At 37.1% G+C, this 7,338-nt stretch overlaps 1 protein-coding gene across 2 annotated transcripts in view; it reads left to right on the plus strand.

The window, feature by feature from the left end:
• Positions 1 to 1,416: 1,416 nt before the first annotated feature.
• Positions 1,417 to 7,338, plus strand: part of acsl3a (acyl-CoA synthetase long chain family member 3a) — an 85,756-nt gene continuing 79,834 nt past the window's right edge. For both annotated transcript variants that reach the window (XR_012390550.1, XM_005159236.6), the window contains exon 1: positions 1,417 to 1,693. The gene's annotated coding sequence lies outside the window, so the exon portion shown is untranslated. The remainder of the gene's footprint in view (positions 1,694 to 7,338) is intronic.

A 7,338-nucleotide genomic window follows, 5' to 3' on the forward strand; every position in this document is an offset into this window, starting at 1 on the left:
TGCATGTTTCCCAGTACTAGGTTGCATCTGGAAGGGCATCTGCTGGATAAGTTGGTGGTTTATTCCGCTGTGGCGACCCCTGATGAATAAAGGGACTAAGCTGAAGGAAAATTAATGTTCTTCAGAATAAAAGGTCATTACATCTTGGATGGTTTGAAAAATTTGAGTGATCTTGTCACCTATTTTCATTTTTGCGTGGACTGTCACTTTAACTATTATTCATTCATTCATTTTCTTTTCGGCTTAGTCTCTTTATTAATCAGGGGTCACCACAGCGGAATGAACCGCCAACTTGTCCATCATAGGTTTTACACAGTGGATGCCCTTCCAGCTGCAACCCAACAGTGGGAAACATCTGTACACTCTTGCATGCATTCACACACACACACACACACACTACGGCCAATTTAGTTTATTCAGTTCACCTATAGAGCATGTTATTGGACTGTGGGGGAAACCAGAGCACCGGGAGGAAACCCACACCAACAGGGGGAGAACATTTCCACACAGAAAAGCCAACTGACCCAGCTGGGGCTCGAACTATAGGAGGCGATTGTGCTTCCCACTGCACCACCGTGACCACCTCCTTTAACCATTACCCTAAGGTAAAATAAATAATCTTTTATTATAATTTTAAGGAAGAGAAAATACATTCACATGTTAATTATCTATAGCTTTAAATAGTACAGTACAATAGGTGGAGTTTAAGTAGATGTTTGTGGTTTAATTTCCTTTGAACTATCTACCTACATTTGTTACCAAATTTACCGGTTACGGTAAGTATGCAGAGTTGGTAAACTTGTTTTGTTCTTTCACATCTGACTGCATTCACTACAACGTCTCTTATGTCTGATAGGCAGGCTCAGGGACAATCTGCAGATGTTTATTTTTTTCTTCAATACTTCTTTATTTGCAGCATTTTGGACAGAAAAAAGTGGATTTATGCAGTATGATTTAGACTAAAAACTTAGGCTACCACATGAAAAAAAAAAACTTTTTAACTTTTATGTATGGTTTACAATGCAAATCCAATTAGATTCACTTGTCAACTAGACACCAGAAGGTTTCTCAAACAATTCTAATCTACTAAAATACAGAAAAATTACTTTACAAACTGTATTGTAAATAAATTATTTAAACATTTGCATATTACTTAATATTATTACAGAACTTAATATAAAATAATATATATTCACCTTTACAAAAGTAAATAAGCAGGTTCACTAATAATAAATCTGTGTATTTCTGGCGCACAGATTCTGTGTAGGGCTGCTGATCAACAGGAAATCTGATAGACAGCTTGTTTAAGACACAACGGCAAAAACGGTTGAAGAAAATGCTAAAAATGCAATAATGCAAGTTTAACAGGTTTTGGTAATGCGTAGGCTAAAGACGGCTTTGTGCGCGCGCTCGAGTGGAAGACTGAAAACAAGCTATATGGTGTGACAAGCCTGCACACGACAAACCGACCCACCGACCGACCGGCAGTGACCCCGAGCTACGGCTACCGTGACATCACGCACCGGACCCGTGCACGCGCCACCGCGAAGAGTCCAATCACAGCGCGCGCTCCACACCCACGCGCATACAAACCACCGCGCCGCGAGCAGTGTTTACAGTGCATACTCCGCCGGACTCCACAGGTGAACAGGTGTGTTAGACTTCCAGTTCCTGTCTCTGGGGACGAATTAAGGTAAGTTTGCGGTTCATTCGGTGACTTTAAAAGGAGTTAATTATTATTAAATGACTATCCATCCATCCATTCATTCATTTTGTGGAGGAATTTGCAGGATGAGGAGCCTTTTTCAGAGACTTTCAGAGCTGTTAGCTTAATGTTAATCAAGTTACAAGAGAAATACTATTTTAGTGATAGAGTTTGATGTAAACTAATAACGATGAGATGAATTATTTGTAAAACCTTACGTTTTGTTGAAAGCGCTGTAATTTCTGTGTATGTACTTTGGAAAGGAATAAGACGGATTAAGAACCTTTCCCAGGGGCTTCCAGATCTGTTAGCTTGCTGTAAACTAGCCTACATGAAAGACGTTTAAAACTATCCCAAACTGTTTAAGTGATGTAGTTTTGTTATCTACACATATAACAATGAGATAAATAAATAAAATCTTGCGTTTTGTTGAAACTGAAGGTTCTGGGATTTCTATTCATTCAATTTGTGGAGGAATATGGAGGATGAGGAACTTTTCTCAGAGACTTCCAGAGCTGTTAGCTTCTATTAATAGACCTTTAAAACAATCCCAAAATATTTTAGTGATATAGTTTTGATATCTAAACCCATAACCATGAGATAATTAATACAGTATGTTGCGTTTTGCTGAAACTGAAGGCGCTTGAGTTTCCATCTATCAGTTTTGTGGAGGAATATGGAGGATGAGGAACTTTTCTCAGAGGCTTCCAGAGCTGTTAGCTTCTATTAATAGACCTTTAAAACAACCCCAAACTTTTTTATTGAAATTGTTTTGATATTTAAACCCAAAACCATGAGATAATTAATACAGTATGTTGCGTTTTGTTGAAACTGAAGGCCCTTGAATTTCTGTCTATTAGTTTTGTGGAGGAATATGGAGGATGAGGAACCTTTCTCAGAGATTTCAGAGCTGTTAGCTTCTATGAAAGACACTTAAAACAATCCCAAACTATTTTAGTGATGTAGTTTTAATATCTAAACCTCTAACAATGAGATAAATAATTAAAATCTTGCATTTTGTTGAAACTGAAGGTGCTGGTATTTCTATTTATTCAATTTGAGGAGGAATATTGAGGATGAGGAATCTTTTCAGAAGCTTCCAGTGCTGTTTGCTTATTAATAGACGTTTAAAACAACCCCAAACTGTTTTATTGAAATTGTTTTGTTATTTAAACCCATAACCATGAGATAATTAATACAGTATGTTGCGTTTTGTTGAAACTGAAGGCGCTTGAGTTTCCATCTATTAGTTTTGTGGAGGAATATGGAGGATGAGGAACCTTTCCCAGAGAATTTCACAGCTGTTAGCTTATATGAAAGACATTTGAAACAATCCCAAACTATTTTAGTGATGCAGTTTTGATATCTAAATCTATAACGATGAGATAAATTATTCATTTTACGTTTTGTTGAAACTGAAATGGATGGAGTCACCAATGGTTTAAGCACTTTTTTTCTGATGTACAATTGTTTACGTTTGCTAAACCGTATTATATTTAAAAATAAGTATTATTAGATCACAATTAATAAAGATATTTTTAATTAGGTAAATTTATCAGCTTTATGTCCATCCTTTGAAAGTCTGTTCATCAAAACTTTTATCAAAACCTTTGAAAAAATTGGAAAAAAAGAAATAGGAATCTTTATCCAAGTGTTCTGAAGAGAATCATTTTTCGACAGTACTTGTTAAATGTAGGGGAGAGCGGAGGACGAAAGTAACAAAGCGATTTTTCTTGAATGACAACATTTGATGTCCAGGCTATAGCATGCAACCCTTGAGGGAGCTGCCAATTATCATGTAATTTCAGGAGCGTGTCCTGCGGTTAAGCCTGATTTCCGTTTTTAAGTGTAAATGTAAATTGTTTTTTATTATTACAAGTTGAGTTTCTCTTTTGATGTGTCACACTGATTATCAATCTATAGGTTATTTAGTGCAATAACACTTCCTTGAGTTTGCAATCTCTGAGTTTTTCAGTTTAAAGTAAATCAGGATTAAATGGCATGAGCTTTTTGCAGGGATGAAATTAAGTTTTTATGTCCCACTGCTAATAGACAAACCTTATTATTCACTTCTACATTAGAGTTTGCAGTATTTGGATTCAGACCTTTAAAAAAAATAATGCATATTTCCAATAATTGTAGAGCACTTATTTTTTTTGTTAACTTTTTGCATTGTTGATTTACTTTTGAAACATTTGATGGAGCTGAAATTTAAAATGACAATGCAGTTAATTTATTATTTTTTTTTATCAAAAATAAAGGATAAAATATGTTTGCAGTGAACTTTAATAAGATCATAGCTAGATATTTTTAAAATAAACAAGATTAAGCCAGTAAATAGCAAATATTGTTGATATTTTTGACCTACCCGTGTGTTACTTTCGTCCCTGCTGACGGGGTCAAGACTAAAAATGTGCAACTTTTGTTTAAAGTGAAATCATATTGGAGTTTTTCTACATTAACATAAAATAATACCTGATTTTGATAGACCAATCCTGTGAGTTTTTAACCACATCAAATATATTTCTTCTAAAAACATAATTTTTTAAAATTAGGTTTTTATGAAAAATTTTACGCTCTCCCCTATGGAAAACCAAGAACAAACCTATAATATGCAAAGCTTGCTTGAGCTTCCATAACCAATTTTAAATGCATTATTAATGCATTGTTTGCTGATCAAATATCAATATATCATCACTATATATGCAAATCTGTCCATATAAACTGATTTCGTCTTTTAAAAGACAGAATCACCCACTTCGAATGTTATCAGTCGATTGAATGGCCGTTATCAGTGGTTATCATCTTATTGATATGGGCCAGTAGGGGCCTTCTGTGTCTACTGGTAGACTCAGTAGGCTGTTATCATCCATCCACATGGTTAATCAGCTATACAAAGAGAGAAGACTCCAGATCCAGATCTGTTTTTACATTATTGTGAAGGTTGGGTTTAGGGTTGGGGTAGACGTTAATAAAAATACAAATAATGGGAATTTTAATAAATAATATTAATAATTCTCGTTGTTAATCAGCTATACAAATAGAGAAGACTCCAAATCTCCACATTTTACATTACTATGACGGTTGGCTTTAGGGTTGGGGTCGACGTTAATAAAATACAATTAATGAGACATTTCATTCATTCATTCATTTTCTTGTCGGCTTAGTCCCTTTAATTATCCGGGGTCGCCGAAGCAGAATGAACCGCCAACTTATCCCGCAAGTTTTAACACAGCGGATGCCCTTCCAGCCACAACCCACACACACATTCACACACACACTCATACACTACGGACAATTTAGCCTAGCCAATTCACCTGTACCGCATGTCTTTGGACTGTGGGGGAAACCTGAGCACCCGGAGGAAACCCATGCGAAGGCAGGGAGAACATGCAAACTCCACACCGAAACGCCAACTGAGCCGAGGTTCGAACCAGCGACCTTCTTGCTGTGAGGCGACAGCATTACCTATTGCACCACTGCCTCCCCTGAGACATTTAATAAATAACATAAATAATTCTTGTTAACTTCCGACCGCAGTCGTATGTGATCTATAGCTGATTAACCATGTGGATTGATGATAACAGCCTACTGAGCCTATACCAGTAGGCACAGAATGGTGCTACTGGCCCATATCTATCAGCTCATAACCACTGATAACGCCCATTAAATCGAATGATACCAGTCGAATCTGCTGACCGAATTCATGGATTATTTTTATGAATATTCTGAAGGTGAATAAACTTTGAAATGAAGCAGAAATAGGATTATAAATCTACAATTGTTTTACAAAAATAATCAGCATGTATTTGGATTCAAACATGGATGATTAAATAACACGTTTCACTCAAAAAGGCTGTCGATTTCACATGATGTAAACATTGCGTCATTTTTAATTTCCAGAGCAAAAACAAAGCTCTTTGTAGACACTTTAGGAACATTTTATTACAAGGCGATCACACGTTGGCAATACAAAGTTATTAATATACATGCAAATGCTTGCTTATGTCCCCTTTAAGAGACTCTTCAGATTCGTGGTTGTTTATTTCCCCATTCCTTCCTTCCAGAGAGAGCGAGAACCTCGCACACTACTTTAATAAGAAATCAAATTATGATTAGCAATGGCACACAGAGGCGCTTTTGTGCTGGACGTGTTCTGCTGGACTTTAGGGTGGGAGAGGAAGAGGTCATGAGATTGAGCTGTGGCAGGTATTTATGTCAATAAGCGGCAAACTTGCGTCATAATTCTGCTTTTGCATTAATAAGCCCATTCATTTTTATATGCTTTACCACATTCTTATCGATGGAGCATGTACAGTTTAGTTTACAGCACACTCCGGTTCTGTTCTCGTTTATTCCTGTCAGTTTCTTCCTCCTTTCGACCTACACAGATGGTTTGTCGACACTTCAAGTGCGAATGTTTCCGTGAATGAACTGTTGCCATAACAACAGTGTCAGTCAGTTCTCAATTGCCCGAGTTTATGATTGTGTGTTATGTTTGGGTAATAGCTTTAATGAGGGGTTGCATGAAGATTGAGTGACATAAATATGTTGTTGCTCTAATTTGAACTCAAAGTCAAATAGTAAATGATACCCCTTTGTAATGAAGAATCAAGCTATTTTTGCTCCATTCAGATTTTAATTATGACGTTATATGAATGAGAGCAACAAATGTGTACAACTGGAAAGGGAGCGGTATATGATGCAATAATCGTTTATCTCGATTAATGGTTTTTCATAATCGTTAGAAGCCAAAATCGAAATCGAGGTCAGACTTTCGATTAAATGCACAGCCCTAGATTCTCCTGTATTTTACAGTTTTATCCCACTATCATCCTGTAAAGGTATTTTCCGTATATCTCCCGTTATTTATGAAGGGTGACAATAAACATTAAAGAGCCGATCCTTCCTATACGCAACTCATACCGGCGAACCACCAGGGGACGCCCCCTGCTCTTAAATGCGAGTCTGTTCTGTGCTTTTATTTTATTTAGGCATGAAAACACAAATGAATATAAAAACCGCGGGATTCCCTTCCTTTCCATTACAGGTGCTGTTGCCCCTCCTATACATTTCTCGAAATAGCCAGCTCATCCCTTTATTTAAAATAATAAGAGGCACATTTTTTGTCTAATTTTATACATTTTATAAAACTATTGTTCTTTTTTTGTAATAATTTTATACTTTTTTGTGTAAAACCTTATTTTGTAAAGTAAAATGTAAAGGACCACCACGGTGGCGCAGTGGGTAGCACGATCGCCTCACAGCAAGAAGGTCGCTGGTTTGAGCCTCGGCTGGGTCAGTTGGCATTTCTCTATGGAGTTTGCATGCTCTCCCCGTGTAGGCATTGGTTTCCTCCGGGTACTATAGGTTAATTGGGTTAGCTAAGTTGTCCATACTGTATGTGTTTTTTAATGAGCGTGTATGGATGTTTCCCAGTGATAGATTGCAGCATCCACTGCGTAAAACATATGCTGAATAAGTTGGCGGTAAGATGGGAGGTGACCAGCTAAAACCAGCTTGACCAGCCTAGCCAAGCTGGGAGTCCAGCCAAAACCAGCTATATCCAGCTTAAACCAGGCTGGTCGAGCTGGTTTTAGCTGGATTTGGCTGGTCATTTTCCAGCCTGACCA

Source organism: Danio rerio, chromosome 15 (assembly GCF_049306965.1).
Source record: "Danio rerio strain Tuebingen ecotype United States chromosome 15, GRCz12tu, whole genome shotgun sequence".
Classification (NCBI taxonomy): domain Eukaryota; kingdom Metazoa; phylum Chordata; class Actinopteri; order Cypriniformes; family Danionidae; genus Danio; species Danio rerio.